Below are 27,858 nucleotides of genomic sequence, written 5' to 3' on the forward strand. Positions count from 1 at the left end.
CTGTGTGGTAGTGTTGTAGTGTACTAGTCACTGTGTGGTAGTGTACTAGTCACTGTGTGGTAGTGTGGTAGTGTACTAGTCACTGTGTGGTAGTGTGGTAGTGTACTAGTCACTGTGTGGTAGTGTGGTAGTGTACTAGTCACTGTGTGGTAGTGTACTAGTCACTGTGTGGTTGTGTAGTAGTGTACTAGTCACTGTGTGGTAGTGTGGAAGTGTACTAGTCACTGTCTGTTAGTGTGGTAGTGTACTAGTCACAGTGTGGTAGTGTGGTAGTGTACTAGTCACAGTGTGGTAGTGTGGGGTTGTACTAGTCACTGTGTAGTAGTGTGGGGGTGTACTAGTCACTGTGTGGTAGTGTGGTAGTGTACTAGTCACAGTGTGGTAGTGTACTAGCACTGTGTGGTAGTGTGGTAGTGTACTAGTCACTGTGTGGTAGTGTGGTAGTGTACTAGTCACTGTGTGGTAGTGTGGTAGTGTACTAGTCACTGTGTGGTAGTGTGGTAGTGTACTAGTCACTGTGTGGTAGTGTGGGGGTGTACTAGTCACTGTGTGGTAGTGTGTGGGTGTACTAGTCACTGTGTGGTAGTGTACTAGTCACTGTGTGGTAGTGTGGTAGTGTACTAGTCACAGTGTGGTAGTGTACTAGTCACAGTGTGGTAGTGTGGGGGTGTACTAGTCACTGTGTAGTAGTGTGGGGGTGTACTAGTCACTGTGTGGTAGTGTGGTAGTGTACTAGTCACTGTGTGGTAGTGTGGTAGTGTACTAGTCACTGTGTGGTAGTGTACTAGTCACTGTGTGGTAGTGTGGTAGTGTACTAGTCACTGTGTGGTAGTGTGGTAGTGTACTAGTCACTGTCTGGTAGTGTGGTAGTGTACTAGTCACAGTGTGGTAGTGTACTAGTCACAGTGTAGTAGTGTGGGGGAGTACTAGTCACTGTGTCTTAGTGTGGGGGTGTACTAGTCACTGTGTGGTAGTGTGGTAATGTACTAGTCACTGTGTGGTAGTGTGGTAGTGTACTAGTCACTGTGTGGTAGTGTGGGGGTGTACTAGTCACTGTGTGGTAGTGTGGGGGTGTACTAGTCACTGTGTGGTAGTGTGGGGGTGTACTAGTCACTGTGTGTTAGTGTGGTAGTGTACTAGTCACTGTGTGGTAGTGTTGGGGTGTACTAGTCACTGTGTGGTAGTGTGGTAGTGTACTAGTCACTGTGTGGTAGTGTGGGGGTGTACTAGTCACTGTGTGGTAGTGTGTTAGTGTACTAGTCACTGTCGTAGTGTGTTGGTGTACTAGTCACTGTGTGGTAGTGTGGTAGTGTACTAGTCACTGTGTGGTAGTGTGGTAGTGTACTAGTCACTGTCTGGTAGTGTGGTAGTGTACTAGTCACAGTGTTGTAGTGTGGTAGTGTACTAGTCACAGTGTGGTAGTGTGGGGGTGTACTAGTCACTGTGTAGTAGTGTGGGGGTGTACTAGTCACTGTGTGGTAGTGTGGTAGTGTACTAGTCACAGTGTGGTAGTGTGGTAGTGTACTAGTCACTGTGTGGTAGTGTGGTAGTGTACTAGTCACTGTGTGGTAGTGTGGTAGTGTTCTAGTCACTGTGTGGTAGTGTGGTAGTGTACTAGTCACTGTGTGGTAGTGTGGTAGTGTACTAGTCACTGTGTGGTAGTGTGGGGGTGTACTAGTCACTGTGTGGTAGTGTGTGGGTGTACTAGTCACTTTGCGGTAGTGTACTAGTCACTGTGTGGTAGTGTGGTAGTGTACTAGTCACAGTGTGGTAGTGTACTAGTCACAGTGTGGTAGTGTGGGGGTGTACTAGTCACTGTGTAGTAGTGTGGGGGTGTACTAGTCACTGTGTGGTAGTGTGGTAGTGTACTAGTCACTGTGTGGTAGTGTGGTAGTGTACTAGTCACAGTGTGGTAGTGTGGTAGTGTACTAGTCATTGTGTAGTAGTGTAGGGGTGTACTAGTCACAGTGTGGTAGTGTGGTAGTGTACTAGTCACAGTGTGGTAGTGTGCGGGTGTACTAGTCACTGTGTGGTAGTGTACTAGTCACTGTGGTAGTGTGGGGGTGTACTAGTCACTGTGTGGTAGTGAGGTAGTGTACTAGTCACTTTGTGGTAGTGTGGTAGTGTACTAGTCACTGTGTGGGGGTGTACTAGTCACTGTGTGGTAGTGTTGTAGTGTACTAGTCACTGTGTGGGGGTGTACTAGTCACTGTGTGGTAGTGTACTAGTCACTGTGTGGTAGTGTGGTAGTGTACTAGTCACTGTGTGGTAGTGGTAGTGTACTACTCACTGTGTGGTAGTGTGGTAGTGTGCTAGTCACTGTGTGGTAGTGTGGGGGTGTACTAGTCACTGTGGTAGTGTGGGGGTGTACTAGTCACAGTGTGGTAGTGTGGGGGTGTACTAGTCACAGTGTGGTAGTGTACTAGTCACTGTAGGGTAGTGTGGCAGTGTACTAGTCACTGTCTGGTAGTGTGGGGGGTGTACTAGTCACTGTGTGGTAGTGTGGTAGTGTACTAGTCACTGTGTGGTAGTGTGGGGGTGTACTAGTCACTGTGTGGTAGTGTGGTAGTGTATTAGTCACTGTGTGGTAGTGTGTTAGTGTACTAGTCACTGTGTGGTAGTGTACTAGTCATTGTGTAGTAGTGTGGGGGGGTACTAGTCACTGTGTCTTAGTGTGTGGGTGTACTAGTCACTGTGTGGTAGTGTGGTAATGTACTAGTCACTGTGTGGTAGTGTGGTAGTGTACTAGTCACTGTGGTAGTGTGGGGGTGTACTAGTCACTGTGTGGTAGTGTGGGGGTGTACTAGTCACTGTGTGGTAGTGTGGGGGTGTACTAGTCACTGTGTGTTAGTGTGTTAGTGTACTAGTCACTGTGGTAGTGTGTTGGTGTACTAGTCACTGTGTGGTAGTGTGTTGGTGTACTAGTCACTGTGTGGTAGTGTGGTAGTGTACTAGTCACTGTGTGGTAGTGTGGTAGTGTACTAGTCACTGTGTGGTAGTGTACTAGTCACTGTGTGGTAGTGTTGTAGTGTACTAGTCACTGTGTGGTAGTGTACTTGTCACTGTGTGGTAGTGTGGGGGTGTACTAGTCACTGTGTGGTAGTGTGGGGGTGTACTAGTCACTGTGTGGTAGTGTGGGGGTGTACTAGTCACTGTGTGGTAGTGTGGTAGTGTACTAGTCACTGTGTGGTAGTGTGGGGGTGTACTAGTCACTGTGTGGTTGTGTGGGGGTGTAATAGTCACAGTGTGGTAGTGTGGGGGTGTACTAGTCACATTGTGGTAGTGTACTAGTCACTGTAGGGTAGTGTGGTAGTGTACTAGTCACTGTGTGGTAGTGTGAGGGGTGTACTAGTCACTGTGTGGTAGTGTGGTAGTGTACTAGTCACTGTGTGGTAGTGTGGGGGTGTACTAGTCACTGTGTGGTAGTGTGGGGGTGTACTAGTCACTGTGTGTTAGTGTACTAGTCACTGTGTGGTAGTGTGGGGGTGTACTAGTCACTGTGGGGTAGTGTGGTAGTGTACTAGTCACTGTGTGGTAGTGTGGGGGTGTACTAGTCACTGTGTGGTAGTGTGTTAGTGTACTAGTCACTGTGGTAGTGTGTTGGTGTACTAGTCACTGTGTGGTAGTGTGTTGGTGTACTAGTCACTGTGTGGTAGTGTGGTAGTGTACTAGTCACTGTGTGGTAGTGTGGTAGTGTACTAGTCACTGTGTGGTAGTGTACTAGTCACTGTGTGGTAGTGTTGTAGTGTACTAGTCACTGTGTGGTAGTGTACTAGTCACTGTGTGGTAGTGTGGGGGTGTACTAGTCACTGTGTGGTAGTGTGGGGGTGTACTAGTCACTGTGTGGTAGTGTGGGGGTGTACTAGTCACTGTGTGGTAGTGTGGTAGTGTACTAGTCACTGTGTGGTAGTGTGGGGGTGTACTAGTCACTGTGTGGTAGTGTGGTAGTGTACTAGTCACTGTGTGGTAGTGTGGTAGTGTACTAGTCACTGTGTGGTAGTGTGGTAGTGTACTAGTCACTGTGTGGTAGTGTGGGGGTGTACTAGTCACTGTGTGGTAGTGTGGTAGTGTATTAGTCACTGTGTGGTAGTGTATTAGTCACTGTGTGGTAGTGTGTTAGTGTACTAGTCACTGTGTGGTAGTGTACTAGTCACTGTGTAGTAGTGTGGGGGAGTACTAGTCACTGTGTCTTAGTGTGGGGGTGTACTAGTCACTGTGTGGTAGTGTGGTAATGTACTAGTCACTGTGTGGTAGTGTGGTAGTGTACTAGTCACTGTGTGGTAGTGTGGGGGTGTACTAGTCACTGTGTGGTAGTGTGGGGGTGTACTAGTCACTGTGTGGTAGTGTGGGGGTGTACTAGTCACTGTGTGTTAGTGTGGTAGTGTACTAGTCATTGTGTGGTAGTGTGGGGGTGTACTAGTCACTGTGTGGTAGTGTGGTAGTGTACTAGTCACTGTGTGGTAGTGTGGGGGTGTACTAGTCACTGTGTGGTAGTGTGTTAGTGTACTAGTCACTGTGGTAGTGTGTTGGTGTACTAGTCACTGTGTGGTAGTGTGTTGGTGTACTAGTCACTGTGTGGTAGTGTGGTAGTGTACTAGTCACTGTGTGGTAGTGTGGTAGTGTACTAGTCACTGTGTGGTAGTGTACTAGTCACTGTGTGGTAGTGTTGTAGTGTACTAGTCACTGTGTGGTAGTGTACTAGTCACTGTGTGGTAGTGTGGTAGTGTACTAGTCACTGTGTGGTAGTGTGGTAGTGTACTAGTCACTGTGTGGTAGTGTGGTAGTGTACTAGTCACTGTGTGGTAGTGTACTAGTCACTGTGTGGTTGTGTAGTAGTGTACTAGTCACTGTGTGGTAGTGTGGAAGTGTACTAGTCACTGTCTGTTAGTGTGGTAGTGTACTAGTCACAGTGTGGTAGTGTGGTAGTGTACTAGTCACAGTGTGGTAGTGTGGGGTTGTACTAGTCACTGTGTAGTAGTGTGGGGGTGTACTAGTCACTGTGTGGTAGTGTGGTAGTGTACTAGTCACAGTGTGGTAGTGTACTAGCACTGTGTGGTAGTGTGGTAGTGTACTAGTCACTGTGTGGTAGTGTGGTAGTGTACTAGTCACTGTGTGGTAGTGTGGTAGTGTACTAGTCACTGTGTGGTAGTGTGGTAGTGTACTAGTCACTGTGTGGTAGTGTGGGGGTGTACTAGTCACTGTGTGGTAGTGTGTGGGTGTACTAGTCACTGTGTGGTAGTGTACTAGTCACTGTGTGGTAGTGTGGTAGTGTACTAGTCACAGTGTGGTAGTGTACTAGTCACAGTGTGGTAGTGTGGGGGTGTACTAGTCACTGTGTAGTAGTGTGGGGGTGTACTAGTCACTGTGTGGTAGTGTGGTAGTGTACTAGTCACTGTGTGGTAGTGTGGTAGTGTACTAGTCACTGTGTGGTAGTGTACTAGTCACTGTGTGGTAGTGTGGTAGTGTACTAGTCACTGTGTGGTAGTGTGGTAGTGTACTAGTCACTGTCTGGTAGTGTGGTAGTGTACTAGTCACAGTGTGGTAGTGTACTAGTCACAGTGTAGTAGTGTGGGGGAGTACTAGTCACTGTGTCTTAGTGTGGGGGTGTACTAGTCACTGTGTGGTAGTGTGGTAATGTACTAGTCACTGTGTGGTAGTGTGGTAGTGTACTAGTCACTGTGTGGTAGTGTGGGGGTGTACTAGTCACTGTGTGGTAGTGTGGGGGTGTACTAGTCACTGTGTGGTAGTGTGGGGGTGTACTAGTCACTGTGTGTTAGTGTGGTAGTGTACTAGTCACTGTGTGGTAGTGTTGGGGTGTACTAGTCACTGTGTGGTAGTGTGGTAGTGTACTAGTCACTGTGTGGTAGTGTGGGGGTGTACTAGTCACTGTGTGGTAGTGTGTTAGTGTACTAGTCACTGTCGTAGTGTGTTGGTGTACTAGTCACTGTGTGGTAGTGTGGTAGTGTACTAGTCACTGTGTGGTAGTGTGGTAGTGTACTAGTCACTGTCTGGTAGTGTGGTAGTGTACTAGTCACAGTGTGGTAGTGTGGTAGTGTACTAGTCACAGTGTGGTAGTGTGGGGGTGTACTAGTCACTGTGTAGTAGTGTGGGGGTGTACTAGTCACTGTGTGGTAGTGTGGTAGTGTACTAGTCACAGTGTGGTAGTGTGGTAGTGTACTAGTCACTGTGTGGTAGTGTGGTAGTGTACTAGTCACTGTGTGGTAGTGTGGTAGTGTTCTAGTCACTGTGTGGTAGTGTGGTAGTGTACTAGTCACTGTGTGGTAGTGTGGTAGTGTACTAGTCACTGTGTGGTAGTGTGGGGGTGTACTAGTCACTGTGTGGTAGTGTGTGGGTGTACTAGTCACTTTGCGGTAGTGTACTAGTCACTGTGTGGTAGTGTGGTAGTGTACTAGTCACAGTGTGGTAGTGTACTAGTCACAGTGTGGTAGTGTGGGGGTGTACTAGTCACTGTGTAGTAGTGTGGGGGTGTACTAGTCACTGTGTGGTAGTGTGGTAGTGTACTAGTCACTGTGTGGTAGTGTGGTAGTGTACTAGTCACAGTGTGGTAGTGTGGTAGTGTACTAGTCATTGTGTAGTAGTGTAGGGGTGTACTAGTCACAGTGTGGTAGTGTGGTAGTGTACTAGTCACAGTGTGGTAGTGTGCGGGTGTACTAGTCACTGTGTGGTAGTGTACTAGTCACTGTGGTAGTGTGGGGGTGTACTAGTCACTGTGTGGTAGTGAGGTAGTGTACTAGTCACTTTGTGGTAGTGTGGTAGTGTACTAGTCACTGTGTGGGGGTGTACTAGTCACTGTGTGGTAGTGTTGTAGTGTACTAGTCACTGTGTGGGGGTGTACTAGTCACTGTGTGGTAGTGTACTAGTCACTGTGTGGTAGTGTGGTAGTGTACTAGTCACTGTGTGGTAGTGGTAGTGTACTACTCACTGTGTGGTAGTGTGGTAGTGTGCTAGTCACTGTGTGGTAGTGTGGGGGTGTACTAGTCACTGTGGTAGTGTGGGGGTGTACTAGTCACAGTGTGGTAGTGTGGGGGTGTACTAGTCACAGTGTGGTAGTGTACTAGTCACTGTAGGGTAGTGTGGCAGTGTACTAGTCACTGTCTGGTAGTGTGGGGGGTGTACTAGTCACTGTGTGGTAGTGTGGTAGTGTACTAGTCACTGTGTGGTAGTGTGGGGGTGTACTAGTCACTGTGTGGTAGTGTGGTAGTGTATTAGTCACTGTGTGGTAGTGTGTTAGTGTACTAGTCACTGTGTGGTAGTGTACTAGTCATTGTGTAGTAGTGTGGGGGGGTACTAGTCACTGTGTCTTAGTGTATGGGTGTACTAGTCACTGTGTGGTAGTGTGGTAATGTACTAGTCACTGTGTGGTAGTGTGGTAGTGTACTAGTCACTGTGGTAGTGTGGGGGTGTACTAGTCACTGTGTGGTAGTGTGGGGGTGTACTAGTCACTGTGTGGTAGTGTGGGGGTGTACTAGTCACTGTGTGTTAGTGTGTTAGTGTACTAGTCACTGTGGTAGTGTGTTGGTGTACTAGTCACTGTGTGGTAGTGTGTTGGTGTACTAGTCACTGTGTGGTAGTGTGGTAGTGTACTAGTCACTGTGTGGTAGTGTGGTAGTGTACTAGTCACTGTGTGGTAGTGTACTAGTCACTGTGTGGTAGTGTTGTAGTGTACTAGTCACTGTGTGGTAGTGTACTTGTCACTGTGTGGTAGTGTGGGGGTGTACTAGTCACTGTGTGGTAGTGTGGGGGTGTACTAGTCACTGTGTGGTAGTGTGGGGGTGTACTAGTCACTGTGTGGTAGTGTGGTAGTGTACTAGTCACTGTGTGGTAGTGTGGGGGTGTACTAGTCATTGTGTGGTAGTGTGGTAGTGTACTAGTCACTGTGTGGTAGTGTGGTAGTGTACTAGTCACTGTGTGGTAGTGTGGTAGTGTACTAGTCACTGTGTGGTAGTGTGGGGGTGTACTAGTCACTGTGTGGTAGTGTGGTAGTGTATTAGTCACTGTGTGGTAGTGTGGTAGTGTATTAGTCACTGTTTGGTAGTGTGTTAGTGTACTAGTCACTGTGTGGTAGTGTACTAGTCACTGTGTAGTAGTGTGGGGGAGTACTAGTCACTGTGTCTTAGTGTGGGGGTGTACTAGTCACTGTGTGGTAGTGTGGTAATGTACTAGTCACTGTGTGGTAGTGTGGTAGTGTACTAGTCACTGTGTGGTAGTGTGGGGGTGTACTAGTCACTGTGTGGTAGTGTGGAGGTGTACTAGTCACTGTGTGGTAGTGTGGGGGTGTACTAGTCACTGTGTGTTAGTGTGGTAGTGTACTAGTCACTGTGTGGTAGTGTGGGGGTGTACTAGTCACTGTGTGGTAGTGTGGTAGTGTACTAGTCACTGTGTGGTAGTGTGGGGGTGTACTAGTCACTGTGTGGTAGTGTGTTAGTGTACTAGTCACTGTGGTAGTGTGTTGGTGTACTAGTCACTGTGTGGTAGTGTGTTGGTGTACTAGTCACTGTGTGGTAGTGTGGTAGTGTACTAGTCACTGTGTGGTAGTGTGGTAGTGTACTAGTCCCTGTGTGGTAGTGTACTAGTCACTGTGTGGTAGTGTGGTAGTGTACTAGTCACTGTGTGGTAGTGTACTAGTCACTGTGTGGTAGTGTGGTAGTGTACTAGTCACTGTGTGGTAGTGTGGTAGTGTACTAGTCACTGTGTGGTAGTGTGGTAGTGTACTAGTCACTGTGTGGTAGTGTACTAGTCACTGTGTGGTAGTGTAGTAGTGTACTAGTCACTGTGTGGTAGTGTGGTAGTGTACTAGTCACTGTCTGTTAGTGTGGTAGTGTACTAGTCACAGTGTGGTAGTGTGGTAGTGTACTAGTCACAGTGTGGTAGTGTGGGGTTGTACTAGTCACTGTGTAGTAGTGTGGGGGTGTACTAGTCACTGTGTGGTAGTGTGGTAGTGTACTAGTCACAGTGTGGTAGTGTGGTAGTGTACTAGTCACTGTGTGGTAGTGTGGTAGTGTACTAGTCACTGTGTGGTAGTGTACTAGTCACTGTGTGGTAGTGTGGTAGTGTACTAGTCACTGTGTGGTAGTGTGGTAGTGTACTAGTCACTGTGTGGTAGTGTGGGGGTGTACTAGTCACTGTGTGGTAGTGTGGGGGTGTACTAGTCACTGTGTGGTAGTGTGTTGGTGTACTAGTCACTGTGTGGTAGTGTACTAGTCACTGTGTGGTAGTGTGGTAGTGTACTAGTCACAGTGTGGTAGTGTACTAGTCACAGTGTGGTAGTGTGGGGGTGTATTAGTCACTGTGTAGTAGTGTGGGGGTGTACTACTCACTGTGTGGTAGTGTGGTAGTGTACTAGTCACTGTGTGGTAGTGTGGTAGTGTACTAGTCACTGTGTGGTAGTGTACTAGTCACTGTGTGGTAGTGTGGTAGTGTACTAGTCACTGTGTGGTAGTGTGGTAGTGTACTAGTCACTGTGTGGTAGTGTGGTAGTGTACTAGTCACAGTGTGGTAGTGTACTAGTCACTGTGTGGTAGTGTGGTAGTGTACTAGTCACTGTGTGGTAGTGTGGGGGTTTACTAGTCACTGTGTGGTAGTGTGTGGGTGTACTAGTCACAGTGTGGTAGTGTGGGGGTGTACTAGTCACAGTGTGGTAGTGTACTAGTCACTGTAGGGTAGTGTGGTAGTGTACTAGTCACTGTGTGGTAGTGTGGGGGGTGTACTAGTCACTGTGTGGTAGTGTGGTAGTGTACTAGTCACTGTGTGGTAGTGTGGGGGTGTACTAGTCACTGTGTGGTAGTGTGGTAGTGTATTAGTCACTGTGTGGTAGTGTGTTAGTGTACTAGTCACTGTGTGGTAGTGTACTAGTCATTGTGTAGTAGTGTGGGGGGGTACTAGTCACTGTGTCTTAGTGTGTGGGTGTACTAGTCACTGTGTGGTAGTGTGGTAATGTACTAGTCACTGTGTGGTAGTGTGGTAGTGTACTAGTCACTGTGGTAGTGTGGGGGTGTACTAGTCACTGTGTGGTAGTGTGGGGGTGTACTAGTCACTGTGTGGTAGTGTGGGGGTGTACTAGTCACTGTGTGTTAGTGTGTTAGTGTACTAGTCACTGTGGTAGTGTGTTGGTGTACTAGTCACTGTGTGGTAGTGTGTTGGTGTACTAGTCACTGTGTGGTAGTGTGGTAGTGTACTAGTCACTGTGTGGTAGTGTGGTAGTGTACTAGTCACTGTGTGGTAGTGTACTAGTCACTGTGTGGTAGTGTTGTAGTGTACTAGTCACTGTGTGGTAGTGTACTTGTCACTGTGTGGTAGTGTGGGGGTGTACTAGTCACTGTGTGGTAGTGTGGGGGTGTACTAGTCACTGTGTGGTAGTGTGGGGGTGTACTAGTCACTGTGTGGTAGTGTGGTAGTGTACTAGTCACTGTGTGGTAGTGTGGGGGTGTACTAGTCACTATGTGGTAGTGTGGTAGTGTACTAGTCACTGTGTGGTAGTGTGGTAGTGTACTAGTCACTGTGTGGTAGTGTGGTAGTGTACTAGTCACTGTGTGGTAGTGTGGGGGTGTACTAGTCACTGTGTGGTAGTGTGGTAGTGTATTAGTCACTGTGTGGTAGTGTGGTAGTGTATTAGTCACTGTGTGGTAGTGTGTTAGTGTACTAGTCACTGTGTGGTAGTGTACTAGTCACTGTGTAGTAGTGTGGGGGAGTACTAGTCACTGTGTCTTAGTGTGGGGGTGTACTAGTCACTGTGTGGTAGTGTGGGGGTGTACTAGTCACTGTGTGTTAGTGTGGTAGTGTACTAGTCACTGTGTGGTAGTGTGGGGGTGTACTAGTCACTGTGTGGTAGTGTGGTAGTGTACTAGTCACTGTGTGGTAGTGTGGGGTTGTACTAGTCACTGTGTGGTAGTGTGTTAGTGTACTAGTCACTGTGGTAGTGTGTTGGTGTACTAGTCACTGTGTGGTAGTGTGTTGGTGTACTAGTCACTGTGTGGTAGTGTGGTAGTGTACTAGTCACTGTGTGGTAGTGTGGTAGTGTACTAGTCACTGTGTGGTAGTGTGGTAGTGTACTAGTCACTGTGTGGTAGTGTACTAGTCACTGTGTGGTAGTGTAGTAGTGTACTAGTCACTGTGTGGTAGTGTGGTAGTGTACTAGTCACTGTCTGTTAGTGTGGTAGTGTACTAGTCACAGTGTGGTAGTGTGGTAGTGTACTAGTCACAGTGTGGTATTGTGGGGTTGTACTAGTCACTGTGTAGTAGTGTGGGGGTGTACTAGTCACTGTGTGGTAGTGTGGTAGTGTACTAGTCACAGTGTGGTAGTGTGGTAGGGTACTAGTCACTGTGTGGTAGTGTGGTAGTGTACTAGTCACTGTGTGGTAGTGTACTAGTCACTGTGTGGTAGTGTGGAAGTGTACTAGTCACTGTGTGGTAGTGTGGTAGTGTACTAGTCACTGTGTGGTAGTGTGGGGGTGTACTAGTCACTGTGTGGTAGTGTGGGGGTGTACTAGTCACTGTGTGGTAGTGTGTTGGTGTACTAGTCACTGTGTGGTAGTGTACTAGTCACTGTGTGGTAGTGTGGTAGTGTACTAGTCACAGTGTGGTAGTGTACTAGTCACAGTGTGGTAGTGTGGGGGTGTATTAGTCACTGTGTAGTAGTGCGGGGGTGTACTAGTCACTGTGTGGTAGTGTGGTAGTGTACTAGTCACTGTGTGGTAGTGTGGTAGTGTACTAGTCACTGTGTGGTAGTGTACTAGTCACTGTGTGGTAGTGTACTAGTCACTGTGTGGTAGTGTGGTAGTGTACTAGTCACTGTGTGGTAGTGTTGTAGTGTACTAGTCACTGTGTGGGGGTGTACTAGTCACTGTGTGGTAGTGTACTAGTCACTGTGTGGTAGTGTGGTAGTGTACTAGTCACTAAGTGTGGTAGTGGTAGTGTACTACTCACTGTGTGGTAGTGTGGTAGTGTGCTAGTCACTGTGTGGTAGTGTGGGGGTGTACTAGTCACTGTGTGGTAGTGTGGGGGTGTACTAGTCACAGTGTGGTAGTGTGGGGGTGTACTAGTCACAGTGTGGTAGTGTACTAGTCACTGTAGGGTAGTGTGGCAGTGTACTAGTCACTGTCTGGTAGTGTGGGGGGTGTACTAGTCACTGTGTGGTAGTGTGGTAGTGTACTAGTCACTGTGTGGTAGTGTGGGGGTGTACTAGTCACTGTGTGGTAGTGTGGTAGTGTATTAGTCACTGTGTGGTAGTGTGTTAGTGTACTAGTCACTGTGTGGTAGTGTACTAGTCATTGTGTAGTAGTGTGGGGGGGTACTAGTCACTGTGTCTTAGTGTGTGGGTGTACTAGTCACTGTGTGGTAGTGTGGTAATGTACTAGTCACTGTGTGGTAGTGTGGTAGTGTACTAGTCACTGTGGTAGTGTGGGGGTGTACTAGTCACTGTGTGGTAGTGTGGGGGTGTACTAGTCACTGTGTGGTAGTGTGGGGGTGTACTAGTCACTGTGTGTTAGTGTGTTAGTGTACTAGTCACTGTGGTAGTGTGTTGGTGTACTAGTCACTGTGTGGTAGTGTGTTGGTGTACTAGTCACTGTGTGGTAGTGTGGTAGTGTACTAGTCACTGTGTGGTAGTGTGGTAGTGTACTAGTCACTGTGTGGTAGTGTACTAGTCACTGTGTGGTAGTGTTGTAGTGTACTAGTCACTGTGTGGTAGTGTACTTGTCACTGTGTGGTAGTGTGGGGGTGTACTAGTCACTGTGTGGTAGTGTGGGGGTGTACTAGTCACTGTGTGGTAGTGTGGGGGTGTACTAGTCACTGTGTGGTAGTGTGGTAGTGTACTAGTCACTGTGTGGTAGTGTGGGGGTGTACTAGTCATTGTGTGGTAGTGTGGTAGTGTACTAGTCACTGTGTGGTAGTGTGGTAGTGTACTAGTCACTGTGTGGTAGTGTGGTAGTGTACTAGTCACTGTGTGGTAGTGTGGGGGTGTACTAGTCACTGTGTGGTAGTGTGGTAGTGTATTAGTCACTGTGTGGTAGTGTGGTAGTGTATTAGTCACTGTGTGGTAGTGTGTTAGTGTACTAGTCACTGTGTGGTAGTGTACTAGTCACTGTGTAGTAGTGTGGGGGAGTACTAGTCACTGTGTCTTAGTGTGGGGGTGTACTAGTCACTGTGTGGTAGTGTGGTAATGTACTAGTCACTGTGTGGTAGTGTGGTAGTGTACTAGTCACTGTGTGGTAGTGTGGGGGTGTACTAGTCACTGTGTGGTAGTGTGGAGGTGTACTAGTCACTGTGTGGTAGTGTGGGGGTGTACTAGTCACTGTGTGTTAGTGTGGTAGTGTACTAGTCACTGTGTGGTAGTGTGGGGGTGTACTAGTCACTGTGTGGTAGTGTGGTAGTGTACTAGTCACTGTGTGGTAGTGTGGGGGTGTACTAGTCACTGTGTGGTAGTGTGTTAGTGTACTAGTCACTGTGGTAGTGTGTTGGTGTACTAGTCACTGTGTGGTAGTGTGTTGGTGTACTAGTCACTGTGTGGTAGTGTGGTAGTGTACTAGTCACTGTGTGGTAGTGTGGTAGTGTACTAGTCCCTGTGTGGTAGTGTACTAGTCACTGTGTGGTAGTGTGGTAGTGTACTAGTCACTGTGTGGTAGTGTACTAGTCACTGTGTGGTAGTGTGGTAGTGTACTAGTCACTGTGTGGTAGTGTGGTAGTGTACTAGTCACTGTGTGGTAGTGTGGTAGTGTACTAGTCACTGTGTGGTAGTGTACTAGTCACTGTGTGGTAGTGTAGTAGTGTACTAGTCACTGTGTGGTAGTGTGGTAGTGTACTAGTCACTGTCTGTTAGTGTGGTAGTGTACTAGTCACAGTGTGGTAGTGTGGTAGTGTACTAGTCACAGTGTGGTAGTGTGGGGTTGTACTAGTCACTGTGTAGTAGTGTGGGGGTGTACTAGTCACTGTGTGGTAGTGTGGTAGTGTACTAGTCACAGTGTGGTAGTGTGGTAGTGTACTAGTCACTGTGTGGTAGTGTGGTAGTGTACTAGTCACTGTGTGGTAGTGTACTAGTCACTGTGTGGTAGTGTGGTAGTGTACTAGTCACTGTGTGGTAGTGTGGTAGTGTACTAGTCACTGTGTGGTAGTGTGGGGGTGTACTAGTCACTGTGTGGTAGTGTGGGGGTGTACTAGTCACTGTGTGGTAGTGTGTTGGTGTACTAGTCACTGTGTGGTAGTGTACTAGTCACTGTGTGGTAGTGTGGTAGTGTACTAGTCACAGTGTGGTAGTGTACTAGTCACAGTGTGGTAGTGTGGGGGTGTATTAGTCACTGTGTAGTAGTGTGGGGGTGTACTACTCACTGTGTGGTAGTGTGGTAGTGTACTAGTCACTGTGTGGTAGTGTGGTAGTGTACTAGTCACTGTGTGGTAGTGTACTAGTCACTGTGTGGTAGTGTGGTAGTGTACTAGTCACTGTGTGGTAGTGTGGTAGTGTACTAGTCACTGTGTGGTAGTGTGGTAGTGTACTAGTCACAGTGTGGTAGTGTACTAGTCACTGTGTGGTAGTGTGGTAGTGTACTAGTCACTGTGTGGTAGTGTGGGGGTTTACTAGTCACTGTGTGGTAGTGTGTGGGTGTACTAGTCACAGTGTGGTAGTGTGGGGGTGTACTAGTCACAGTGTGGTAGTGTACTAGTCACTGTAGGGTAGTGTGGTAGTGTACTAGTCACTGTGTGGTAGTGTGGGGGGTGTACTAGTCACTGTGTGGTAGTGTGGTAGTGTACTAGTCACTGTGTGGTAGTGTGGGGGTGTACTAGTCACTGTGTGGTAGTGTGGTAGTGTATTAGTCACTGTGTGGTAGTGTGTTAGTGTACTAGTCACTGTGTGGTAGTGTACTAGTCATTGTGTAGTAGTGTGGGGGGGTACTAGTCACTGTGTCTTAGTGTGTGGGTGTACTAGTCACTGTGTGGTAGTGTGGTAATGTACTAGTCACTGTGTGGTAGTGTGGTAGTGTACTAGTCACTGTGGTAGTGTGGGGGTGTACTAGTCACTGTGTGGTAGTGTGGGGGTGTACTAGTCACTGTGTGGTAGTGTGGGGGTGTACTAGTCACTGTGTGTTAGTGTGTTAGTGTACTAGTCACTGTGGTAGTGTGTTGGTGTACTAGTCACTGTGTGGTAGTGTGTTGGTGTACTAGTCACTGTGTGGTAGTGTGGTAGTGTACTAGTCACTGTGTGGTAGTGTGGTAGTGTACTAGTCACTGTGTGGTAGTGTACTAGTCACTGTGTGGTAGTGTTGTAGTGTACTAGTCACTGTGTGGTAGTGTACTTGTCACTGTGTGGTAGTGTGGGGGTGTACTAGTCACTGTGTGGTAGTGTGGGGGTGTACTAGTCACTGTGTGGTAGTGTGGGGGTGTACTAGTCACTGTGTGGTAGTGTGGTAGTGTACTAGTCACTGTGTGGTAGTGTGGGGGTGTACTAGTCACTATGTGGTAGTGTGGTAGTGTACTAGTCACTGTGTGGTAGTGTGGTAGTGTACTAGTCACTGTGTGGTAGTGTGGTAGTGTACTAGTCACTGTGTGGTAGTGTGGGGGTGTACTAGTCACTGTGTGGTAGTGTGGTAGTGTATTAGTCACTGTGTGGTAGTGTGGTAGTGTATTAGTCACTGTGTGGTAGTGTGTTAGTGTACTAGTCACTGTGTGGTAGTGTACTAGTCACTGTGTAGTAGTGTGGGGGAGTACTAGTCACTGTGTCTTAGTGTGGGGGTGTACTAGTCACTGTGTGGTAGTGTGGTAATGTACTAGTCACTGTGTGGTAGTGTGGTAGTGTACTAGTCACTGTGTGGTAGTGTGGGGGTGTACTAGTCACTGTGTGGTAGTGTGGGGGTGTACTAGTCAGTGTGTGGTAGTGTGGGGGTGTACTAGTCACTGTGTGTTAGTGTGGTAGTGTACTAGTCACTGTGTGGTAGTGTGGGGGTGTACTAGTCACTGTGTGGTAGTGTGGTAGTGTACTAGTCACTGTGTGGTAGTGTGGGGGTGTACTAGTCACTGTGTGGTAGTGTGTTAGTGTACTAGTCACTGTGGTAGTGTGTTGGTGTACTAGTCACTGTGTGGTAGTGTGTTGGTGTACTAGTCACTGTGTGGTAGTGTGGTAGTGTACTAGTCACTGTGTGGTAGTGTGGTAGTGTACTAGTCCCTGTGTGGTAGTGTACTAGTCACTGTGTGGTAGTGTGGTAGTGTACTAGTCACTGTGTGGTAGTGTGGGGGTGTACTAGTCACTGTGTGGTAGTGTGGTAGTGTACTAGTCACTGTGTGGTAGTGTGGTAGTGTACTAGTCACTGTGTGGTAGTGTACTAGTCACTGTGTGGTAGTGTAGTAGTGTACTAGTCACTGTGTGGTAGTGTGGTAGTGTACTAGTCACTGTCTGTTAGTGTGGTAGTGTACTAGTCACAGTGTGGTAGTGTGGTAGTGTACTAGTCACAGTGTGGTATTGTGGGGTTGTACTAGTCACTGTGTAGTAGTGTGGGGGTGTACTAGTCACTGTGTGGTAGTGTGGTAGTGTACTAGTCACAGTGTGGTAGTGTGGTAGTGTACTAGTCACTGTGTGGTAGTGTGGTAGTGTACTAGTCACTGTGTGGTAGTGTACTAGTCACTGTGTGGTAGTGTGGTAGTGTACTAGTCACTGTGTGGTAGTGTGGTAGTGTACTAGTCACTGTGTGGTAGTGTGGGGGTGTACTAGTCACTGTGTGGTAGTGTGGGGGTGTACTAGTCACTGTGTGGTAGTGTGTTGGTGTACTAGTCACTGTGTGGTAGTGTACTAGTCACTGTGTGGTAGTGTGGTAGTGTACTAGTCACAGTGTGGTAGTGTACTAGTCACAGTGTGGTAGTGTGGGGGTGTATTAGTCACTGTGTAGTAGTGCGGGGGTGTACTAGTCACTGTGTGGTAGTGTGGTAGTGTACTAGTCACTGTGTGGTAGTGTGGTAGTGTACTAGTCACTGTGTGGTAGTGTACTAGTCACTGTGTGGTAGTGTACTAGTCACTGTGTGGTAGTGTGGTAGTGTACTAGTCACTGTGTGGTAGTGTGGTAGTGTACTAGTCACAGTGTGGTAGTGTACTAGTCACTGTGTGGTAGTGTGGTAGTGTACTAGTCACTGTGTGGTAGTGTGGGGGTTTACTAGTCACTGTGTGGTAGTGTGTGGGTGTACTAGTCACTGTGTGGTAGTGTACTAGTCACTGTGTGGTAGTGTTGTAGTGTACTAGTCACAGTGTGGTAGTGTACTAGTCACAGTGTGGTAGTGTGGGGGTGTACTAGTCACTGTGTAGTAGTGTGGGGGTGCACTAGTCACTGTGTGGTAGTGTGGTAGTGTACTAGTCACTGTGTGGTAGTGTGGTAGTGTACTAGTCACAGTGTGGTAGTGTGGTAGTGTACTAGTCACTGTGTAGTAGTGTAGGGCTGTACTAGTCACAGTGTGGTAGTGTGGTAGTGTACTAGTCACAGTGTGGTAGTGTGCGGGTGTACTAGTCACTGTGTGGTAGTGTACTAGTCACTGTGGTAGTGTGGGGGTGTACTAGTCACTGTGTGGTAGTGTGGTAGTGTACTAGTCACTGTGTGGTAGTGTGGTAGTGTACTAGTCACTGTGTGGGGGTGTACTAGTCACTGTGTGGTAGTGTGGTAGTGTACTAGTCACTGTGTGGGGGTGTACTAGTCACTGTGTGGTAGCGTACTAGTCACTGTGTGGTAGTGTGGTAGTGTACTAGTCACTGTGTGGTAGTGGTAGTGTACTACTCACTGTGTGGTAGTGTGGTAGTGTACTAGTCACTGTGTGGTAGTGTGGGGGTGTACTAGTCACTGTGTGGTTGTGTGGGGGTGTAATAGTCACAGTGTGGTAGTGTGGGGGTGTACTAGTCACATTGTGGTAGTGTACTAGTCACTGTAGGGTAGTGTGGTAGTGTACTAGTCACTGTGTGGTAGTGTGAGGGGTGTACTAGTCACTGTGTGGTAGTGTGGTAGTGTACTCGTCACTGTGTGGTAGTGTGGGGGTGTACTAGTCACTGTGTGGTAGTGTGGTAGTGTATTAGTCACTGTGTGGTAGTGTGTTAGTGTACTAGTCACTGTGTGGTAGTGTACTAGTCACTGTGTAGTAGTTTGGGGGGGTACTATTCACTGTGTCTTAGTGTGGGGGTGTACTAGTCACTGTGTGGTAGTGTGGTAATGTACTAGTCACTGTGTGGTAGTGTGGTAGTGTACTAGTCACTGTGTGGTAGTGTGGGGGTGTACTAGTCACTGTGTGGTAGTGTGGGGGTGTACTAGTCACTGTGTGGTAGTGTGGGGGTGTACTAGTCACTGTGTGTTAGTGTGGTAGTGTACTAGTCACTGTGTGGTAGTGTGGGGGTGTACTAGTCACTGTGTGGTAGTGTGGTAGTGTACTAGTCACTGTGTGGTAGTGTGGGGGTGTACTAGTCACTGTGCGGTAGTGTGTTAGTGTACTAGTCACTGTGGTAGTGTGTTGGTGTACTAGTCACTGTGTGGTAGTGTGTTGGTGTACTAGTCACTGTGTGGTAGTGTACTAGTCATTGTGTAGTAGTGTGGGGGGGTACTAGTCACTGTGTCTTAGTGTGTGGGTGTACTAGTCACTGTGTGGTAGTGTGGTAATGTACTAGTCACTGTGTGGTAGTGTGGTAGTGTACTAGTCACTGTGGTAGTGTGGGGGTGTACTAGTCATTGTGTGGTAGTGTGGGGGTGTACTAGTCACTGTGTGGTAGTGTGGGGGTGTACTAGTCACTGTGTGTTAGTGTGTTAGTGTACTAGTCACTGTGGTAGTGTGTTGGTGTACTAGTCACTGTGTGGTAGTGTGTTGGTGTACTAGTCACTGTGTGGTAGTGTGGTAGTGTACTAGTCACTGTGTGGTAGTGTGGTAGTGTACTAGTCACTGTGTGGTAGTGTACTAGTCACTGTGTGGTAGTGTTGTAGTGTACTAGTCACTGTGTGGTAGTGTACTTGTCACTGTGTGGTAGTGTGGGGGTGTACTAGTCACTGTGTGGTAGTGTGGGGGTGTACTAGTCACTGTGTGGTAGTGTGGGGGTGTACTAGTCACTGTGTGGTAGTGTGGTAGTGTACTAGTCACTGTGTGGTAGTGTGGGGGTGTACTAGTCACTATGTGGTAGTGTGGTAGTGTACTAGTCACTGTGTCGTAGTGTGGTAGTGTACTAGTCACTGTGTGGTAGTGTGGTAGTGTACTAGTCACTGTGTGGTAGTGTGGGGGTGTACTAGTCACTGTGTGGTAGTGTGGTAGTGTATTAGTCACTGTGTGGTAGTGTGGTAGTGTATTAGTCACTGTGTGGTAGTGTGTTAGTGTACTAGTCACTGTGTGGTAGTGTACTAGTCACTGTGTAGTAGTGTGGGGGAGTACTAGTCACTGTGTCTTAGTGTGGGGGTGTACTAGTCACTGTGTGGTAGTGTGGTAATGTACTAGTCACTGTGTGGTAGTGTGGTAGTGTACTAGTTACTGTGTGGTAGTGTGGGGGTGTACTAGTCACTGTGTGGTAGTGTGGGGGTGTACTAGTCAGTGTGTGGTAGTGTGGGGGTGTACTAGTCACTGTGTGTTAGTGTGGTAGTGTACTAGTCACTGTGTGGTAGTGTGGGGGTGTACTAGTCACTGTGTGGTAGTGTGGTAGTGTACTAGTCACTGTGTGGTAGTGTGGGGGTGTACTAGTCACTGTGTGGTAGTGTGTTAGTGTACTAGTCACTGTGGTAGTGTGTTGGTGTACTAGTCACTGTGTGGTAGTGTGTTGGTGTACTAGTCACTGTGTGGTAGTGTGGTAGTGTACTAGTCACTGTGTGGTAGTGTGGTAGTGTACTAGTCCCTGTGTGGTAGTGTACTAGTCACTGTGTGGTAGTGTGGTAGTGTACTAGTCACTGTGTGGTAGTGTACTAGTCACTGTGTGGTAGTGTGGTAGTGTACTAGTCACTGTGTGGTAGTGTGGTAGTGTACTAGTCACTGTGTGGTAGTGTGGTAGTGTACTAGTCACTGTGTGGTAGTGTACTAGTCACTGTGTGGTAGTGTAGTAGTGTACTAGTCACTGTGTGGTAGTGTGGTAGTGTACTAGTCACTGTCTGTTAGTGTGGTAGTGTACTAGTCACAGTGTGGTAGTGTGGTAGTGTACTAGTCACAGTGTGGTAGTGTGGGGTTGTACTAGTCACTGTGTAGTAGTGTGGGGGTGTACTAGTCACTGTGTGGTAGTGTGGTAGTGTACTAGTCACAGTGTGGTAGTGTGGTAGTGTACTAGTCACTGTGTGGTAGTGTGGTAGTGTACTAGTCACTGTGTGGTAGTGTACTAGTCACTGTGTGGTAGTGTGGTAGTGTACTAGTCACTGTGTGGTAGTGTGGTAGTGTACTAGTCACTGTGTGGTAGTGTGGGGGTGTACTAGTCACTGTGTGGTAGTGTGGGGGTGTACTAGTCACTGTGTGGTAGTGTGTTGGTGTACTAGTCACTGTGTGGTAGTGTACTAGTCACTGTGTGGTAGTGTGGTAGTGTACTAGTCACAGTGTGGTAGTGTACTAGTCACAGTGTGGTAGTGTGGGGGTGTATTAGTCACTGTGTAGTAGTGCGGGGGTGTACTAGTCACTGTGTGGTAGTGTACTAGTCACTGTGTGGTAGTGTGGTAGTGTACTAGTCACTGTGTGGTAGTGTACTAGTCACTGTGTGGTAGTGTACTAGTCACTGTGTGGTAGTGTGGTAGTGTACTAGTCACTGTGTGGTAGTGTGGTAGTGTACTAGTCACAGTGTGGTAGTGTACTAGTCACTGTGTGGTAGTGTGGTAGTGTACTAGTCACTGTGTGGTAGTGTGGGGGTTTACTAGTCACTGTGTGGTAGTGTGTGGGTGTACTAGTCACTGTGTGGTAGTGTACTAGTCACTGTGTGGTAGTGTTGTAGTGTACTAGTCACAGTGTGGTAGTGTACTAGTCACAGTGTGGTAGTGTGGGGGTGTACTAGTCACTGTGTAGTAGTGTGGGGGTGCACTAGTCACTGTGTGGTAGTGTGGTAGTGTACTAGTCACTGTGTGGTAGTGTGGTAGTGTACTAGTCACAGTGTGGTAGTGTGGTAGTGTACTAGTCACTGTGTAGTAGTGTAGGGCTGTACTAGTCACAGTGTGGTAGTGTGATAGTGTACTAGTCACAGTGTGGTAGTGTGCGGGTGTACTAGTCACTGTGTGGTAGTGTACTAGTCACTGTGGTAGTGTGGGGGTGTACTAGTCACTGTGTGGTAGTGTGGTAGTGTACTAGTCACTGTGTGGTAGTGTGGTAGTGTACTAGTCACTGTGTGGGGGTGTACTAGTCACTGTGTGGTAGTGTGGTAGTGTACTAGTCACTGTGTGGGGGTGTACTAGTCACTGTGTGGTAGCGTACTAGTCACTGTGTGGTAGTGTGGTAGTGTACTAGTCACTGTGTGGTAGTGGTAGTGTACTACTCACTGTGTGGTAGTGTGGTAGTGTACTAGTCACTGTGTGGTAGTGTGGGGGTGTACTAGTCACTGTGTGGTTGTGTGGGGGTGTAATAGTCACAGTGTGGTAGTGTGGGGGTGTACTAGTCACATTGTGGTAGTGTACTAGTCACTGTAGGGTAGTGTGGTAGTGTACTAGTCACTGTGTGGTAGTGTGAGGGGTGTACTAGTCACTGTGTGGTAGTGTGGTAGTGTACTAGTCACTGTGTGGTAGTGTGGGGGTGTACTAGTCACTGTGTGGTAGTGTGGTAGTGTATTAGTCACGGTGTGGTAGTGTGTTAGTGTACTAGTCACTGTGTGGTAGTGTACTAGTCACTGTGTAGTAGTTTGGGGGGGTACTATTCACTGTGTCTTAGTGTGGGGGTGTACTAGTCACTGTGTGGTAGTGTGGTAATGTACTAGTCACTGTGTGGTAGTGTGGTAGTGTACTAGTCACTGTGTGGTAGTGTGGGGGTGTACTAGTCACTGTGTGGTAGTGTGGGGGTGTACTAGTCACTGTGTGGTAGTGTGGGGGTGTACTAGTCACTGTGTGTTAGTGTGGTAGTGTACTAGTCACTGTGTGGTAGTGTGGGGGTGTACTAGTCACTGTGTGGTAGTGTGGTAGTGTACTAGTCACTGTGTGGTAGTGTGGGGGTGTACTAGTCACTGTGCGGTAGTGTGTTAGTGTACTAGTCACTGTGGTAGTGTGTTGGTGTACTAGTCACTGTGTGGTAGTGTGTTGGTGTACTAGTCACTGTGTGGTAGTGTGGTAGTGTACTAGTCACTGTGTGGTAGTGTGGTAGTGTACTAGTCACTGTGTGGTAGTGTACTAGTCACTGTGTGGTAGTGTTGTAGTGTACTAGTCACTGTGTGGTAGTGTACTAGTCACTGTGTGGTAGTGTACTAGTCACTGTGTGGTAGTGTGGTAGTGTACTAGTCACTGTGTGGTAGTGTGGTAGTGTACTAGTCACTGTGTGGTAGTGTGGTAGTGTACTAGTCACTGTGTGGTAGTGTACTAGTCACTGTGTGGTAGTGTGGTAGTGTACTAGTCACTGTGTGGTAGTGTGGTAGTGTACTAGTCACTGTCTGGTAGTGTGGTAGTGTACTAGTCACAGTGTGGTAGTGTGGTAGTGTACTAGTCACAGTGTGGTAGTGTGGGGGTGTACTAGTCACTGTGTAGTAGTGTGGGGGTGTACTAGTCACTGTGTGGTAGTGTGGTAGTGTACTAGTCACAGTGTGGTAGTGTGGTAGTGTACTAGTCACTGTGTGGTAGTGTGGTAGTGTACTAGTCACTGTGTGGTAGTGTGGTAGTGTACTAGTCACTGTGTGGTAGTGTGGTAGTGTACTAGTCACTGTGTGGTAGTGTGGTAGTGTACTAGTCACTGTGTGGTAGTGTGGTAGTGTTCTAGTCACTGTGTGGTAGTGTGGGGGTGTACTAGTCACTGTGTGGTAGTGTGTGGGTGTACTAGTCACTGTGTGGTAGTGTACTAGTCACTGTGTGGTAGTGTGGTAGTGTACTAGTCACAGTGTGGTAGTGTATTGGTCACAGTGTGGTAGTGTGGGGGTGTACTAGTCACTGTGTAGTAGTGTGGGGGTGTACTAGTCACTGTGTGGTAGTGTGGTAGTGTACTAGTCACAGTGTGGTAGTGTGGTAGTGTACTAGTCACTGTGTAGTAGTGTAGGGGTGTACTAGTCACAGTGTGGTAGTGTGGTAGTGTACTAGTCACACTGTGGTAGTGTGCGGGTGTACTAGTCACTGTGTGGTAGTGTACTAGTCACTGTGGTAGTGTGGGGGTGTACTAGTCACTGTGTGGTAGTGTGGTAGTGTACTAGTCACTGTGTGGTAGTGTGGTAGTGTACTAGTCACTGCGTGGGGGTGTACTAGTCACTGTGTGGTAGTGTGGTAGTGTACTAGTCACTGTGTGGGGGTGTACTAGTCACTGTGTGGTAGTGTACTAGTCACTGTGTGGTAGTGTGGTAGTGTACTAGTCACTGTGTGGTAGTGTGGTAGTGTACTAGTCACTGTGTGGTAGTGGTAGTGTACTACTCACTGTGTGGTAGTGGTAGTGTACTAGTCACTGTGTGGTAGTGTGGGGGTGTACTAGTCACTGTGTGGTAGTGTGGGGGTGTACTAGTCACAGTGTGATAGTGTGGGGGTGTACTAGTCACAGTGTGGTAGTGTACTAGTCACTGTAGGGTAGTGTGGTAGTGTACTAGTCACTGTGTGGTAGTGTGGGGGGTGTACTAGTCACTGTGTGTTAGTGTGGGGGTGTACTAGTCACTGTGTGGTAGTGTACTAGTCACTGTGGTAGTGTGGTAGTGTACTAGTCACAGTGTGGTAGTGTGGTAGTGTACTAGTCACTGTGTAGTAGTGTGGGGGTGTACTAGTCACTGTGTGGTAGTGTGGTAGTGTACTAGTCACAGTGTGGTAGTGTGGTAGTGTACTAGTCACTGTGTGGTAGTGTGGTAGTGTACTAGTCACTGTGTGGTAGTGTGGTAGTGTACTAGTCACTGTGTGGTAGTGTGGGGGTGTACTAGTCACTGTGTGGTAGTGTGTTGGTGTACTAGTCACTGTGTGGTAGTGTGGGGGTTTACTAGTCACTGTGTGGTAGTGTGTGGGTGTACTAGTCACTGTGTGGTAGTGTACTAGTCACTGTGTGGTAGTGTTGTAGTGTACTAGTCACAGTGTGGTAGTGTACTAGTCACAGTGTGGTAGTGTGGGGGTGTACTAGTCACTGTGTAGTAGTGTGGGGGTGCACTAGTCACTGTGTGGTAGTGTGGTAGTGTACTAGTCACTGTGTGGTAGTGTGGTAGTGTACTAGTCACAGTGTGGTAGTGTGGTAGTGTACTAGTCACTGTGTAGTAGTGTAGGGCTGTACTAGTCACAGTGTGGTAGTGTGGTAGTGTACTAGTCACAGTGTGGTAGTGTGCGGGTGTACTAGTCACTGTGTGGTAGTGTACTAGTCACTGTGGTAGTGTGGGGGTGTACTAGTCACTGTGTGGTAGTGTGGTAGTGTACTAGTCACTGTGTGGTAGTGTGGTAGTGTACTAGTCACTGTGTGGGGGTGTACTAGTCACTGTGTGGTAGTGTGGTAGTGTACTAGTCACTGTGTGGGGGTGTACTAGTCACTGTGTGGTAGCGTACTAGTCACTGTGTGGTAGTGTGGTAGTGTACTAGTCACTGTGTGGTAGTGGTAGTGTACTACTCACTGTGTGGTAGTGTGGTAGTGTACTAGTCACTGTGTGGTAGTGTGGGGGTGTACTAGTCACTGTGTGGTTGTGTGGGGGTGTAATAGTCACAGTGTGGTAGTGTGGGGGTGTACTAGTCACATTGTGGTAGTGTACTAGTCACTGTAGGGTAGTGTGGTAGTGTACTAGTCACTGTGTGGTAGTGTGAGGGGTGTACTAGTCACTGTGTGGTAGTGTGGTAGTGTACTAGTCACTGTGTGGTAGTGTGGGGGTGTACTAGTCACTGTGTGGTAGTGTGGTAGTGTATTAGTCACTGTGTGGTAGTGTGTTAGTGTACTAGTCACTGTGTGGTAGTGTACTAGTCACTGTGTAGTAGTGTGGGGGGGTACTATTCACTGTGTCTTAGTGTGGGGGTGTACTAGTCACTGTGTGGTAGTGTGGTAATGTACTAGTCACTGTGTGGTAGTGTGGTAGTGTACTAGTCACTGTGTGGTAGTGTGGGGGTGTACTAGTCACTGTGTGGTAGTGTGGGGGTGTACTAGTCACTGTGTGGTAGTGTGGGGGTGTACTAGTCACTGTGTGTTAGTGTGGTAGTGTACTAGTCACTGTGTGGTAGTGTGGGGGTGTACTAGTCACTGTGTGGTAGTGTGGTAGTGTACTAGTCACTGTGTGGTAGTGTGGGGGTGTACTAGTCACTGTGCGGTAGTGTGTTAGTGTACTAGTCACTGTGGTAGTGTGTTGGTGTACTAGTCACTGTGTGGTAGTGTGTTGGTGTACTAGTCACTGTGTGGTAGTGTGGTAGTGTACTAGTCACTGTGTGGTAGTGTGGTAGTGTACTAGTCACTGTGTGGTAGTGTACTAGTCACTGTGTGGTAGTGTTGTAGTGTACTAGTCACTGTGTGGTAGTGTACTAGTCACTGTGTGGTAGTGTACTAGTCACTGTGTGGTAGTGTGGTAGTGTACTAGTCACTGTGTGGTAGTGTGGTAGTGTACTAGTCACTGTGTGGTAGTGTGGTAGTGTACTAGTCACTGTGTGGTAGTGTACTAGTCACTGTGTGGTAGTGTGGTAGTGTACTAGTCACTGTGTGGTAGTGTGGTAGTGTACTAGTCACTGTCTGGTAGTGTGGTAGTGTACTAGTCACAGTGTGGTAGTGTGGTAGTGTACTAGTCACAGTGTGGTAGTGTGGGGGTGTACTAGTCACTGTGTAGTAGTGTGGGGGTGTACTAGTCACTGTGTGGTAGTGTGGTAGTGTACTAGTCACAGTGTGGTAGTGTGGTAGTGTACTAGTCACTGTGTGGTAGTGTGGTAGTGTACTAGTCACTGTGTGGTAGTGTGGTAGTGTACTAGTCACTGTGTGGTAGTGTGGTAGTGTACTAGTCACTGTGTGGTAGTGTGGTAGTGTTCTAGTCACTGTGTGGTAGTGTGGGGGTGTACTAGTCACTGTGTGGTAGTGTGTGGGTGTACTAGTCACTGTGTGGTAGTGTACTAGTCACTGTGTGGTAGTGTGGTAGTGTACTAGTCACAGTGTGGTAGTGTATTGGTCACAGTGTGGTAGTGTGGGGGTGTACTAGTCACTGTGTAGTAGTGTGGGGGTGTACTAGTCACTGTGTGGTAGTGTGGTAGTGTACTAGTCACAGTGTGGTAGTGTGGTAGTGTACTAGTCACTGTGTAGTAGTGTAGGGGTGTACTAGTCACAGTGTGGTAGTGTGGTAGTGTACTAGTCACACTGTGGTAGTGTGCGGGTGTACTAGTCACTGTGTGGTAGTGTACTAGTCACTGTGGTAGTGTGGGGGTGTACTAGTCACTGTGTGGTAGTGTGGTAGTGTACTAGTCACTGTGTGGTAGTGTGGTAGTGTACTAGTCACTGTGTGGGGGTGTACTAGTCACTGTGTGGTAGTGTGGTAGTGTACTAGTCACTGTGTGGGGGTGTACTAGTCACTGTGTGGTAGTGTACTAGTCACTGTGTGGTAGTGTGGTAGTGTACTAGTCACTGTGTGGTAGTGTGGTAGTGTACTAGTCACTGTGTGGTAGTGGTAGTGTACTACTCACTGTGTGGTAGTGTGGTAGTGTACTAGTCACTGTGTGGTAGTGTGGGGGTGTACTAGTCACTGTGTGGTAGTGTGGGGGTGTACTAGTCACAGTGTGATAGTGTGGGGGTGTACTAGTCACAGTGTGGTAGTGTACTAGTCACTGTAGGGTAGTGTGGTAGTGTACTAGTCACTGTGTGGTAGTGTGGGGGGTGTACTAGTCACTGTGTGTTAGTGTGGGGGTGTACTAGTCACTGTGTGGTAGTGTACTAGTCACTGTGGTAGTGTGGTAGTGTACTAGTCACAGTGTGGTAGTGTGGTAGTGTACTAGTCACAGTGTGGTAGTGTGGGGTTGTACTAGTCACTGTGTAGTAGTGTGGGGGTGTACTAGTCACTGTGTGGTAGTGTGGTAGTGTACTAGTCACAGTGTGGTAGTGTGGTAGTGTACTAGTCACTGTGTGGTAGTGTGGTAGTGTACTAGTCACTGTGTGGTAGTGTGGTAGTGTACTAGTCACTGTGTGGTAGTGTGGGGGTGTACTAGTCACTGTGTGGTAGTGTGGGGGTGTACTAGTCACTGTGTGGTAGTGTGTTGGTGTACTAGTCACTGTGTGGTAGTGTACTAGTCACTGTGTGGTAGTGTGGTAGTGTACTAGTCACAGTGTGGTAGTGTACTAGTCACAGTGTGGTAGTGTGGGGGTGTATTAGTCACTGTGTAGTAGTGCGGGGGTGTACTAGTCACTGTGTGGTAGTGTGGTAGTGTACTAGTCACTGTGTGGTAGTGTGGTAGTGTACTAGTCACTGTGTGGTAGTGTACTAGTCACTGTGTGGTAGTGTACTAGTCACTGTGTGGTAGTGTGGTAGTGTACTAGTCACTGTGTGGTAGTGTGGTAGTGTACTAGTCACAGTGTGGTAGTGTACTAGTCACTGTGTGGTAGTGTGGTAGTGTACTAGTCACTGTGTGGTAGTGTGGGGGTTTACTAGTCACTGTGTGGTAGTGTGTGGGTGTACTAGTCACTGTGTGGTAGTGTACTAGTCACTGTGTGGTAGTGTTGTAGTGTACTAGTCACAGTGTGGTACTGTACTAGTCACAGTGTGGTAGTGTGGGGGTGTACTAGTCACTGTGTAGTAGTGTGGGGGTGCACTAGTCACTGTGTGGTAGTGTGGTAGTGTACTAGTCACTGTGTGGT

General features: G+C 48.0%; 1 protein-coding gene across 2 annotated transcripts in view; it reads left to right on the top strand.

The window, feature by feature from the left end:
• Positions 1–27,738, top strand: part of LOC142906594 (RNA 5'-monophosphate methyltransferase-like) — a 53,802-nt gene extending 26,064 nt beyond the window's left edge. The window contains exons 1-3 of one of the 2 annotated variants that reach the window (XM_076054747.1): positions 1–2,032; positions 2,091–6,685; positions 6,744–27,738. The exon at positions 1–2,032 is cut by the window's left edge and continues 26,064 nt beyond it. The gene's annotated coding sequence lies outside the window, so the exon portion shown is untranslated. Of the gene's footprint in view, positions 2,033–2,090 lie in introns of both variants that reach the window. The other variant, XM_076054740.1, reaches the window with a different exon arrangement.
• Positions 27,739–27,858: the final 120 nt, after the last annotated feature.

This window comes from Petromyzon marinus, chromosome 4 (genome assembly GCF_048934315.1).
Source record: "Petromyzon marinus isolate PM22_M1 ecotype Great Lakes invasive population chromosome 4, UKy_Petmar_22M1.pri1.0, whole genome shotgun sequence".
Lineage (NCBI taxonomy): Eukaryota > Metazoa > Chordata > Hyperoartia > Petromyzontiformes > Petromyzontidae > Petromyzon > Petromyzon marinus.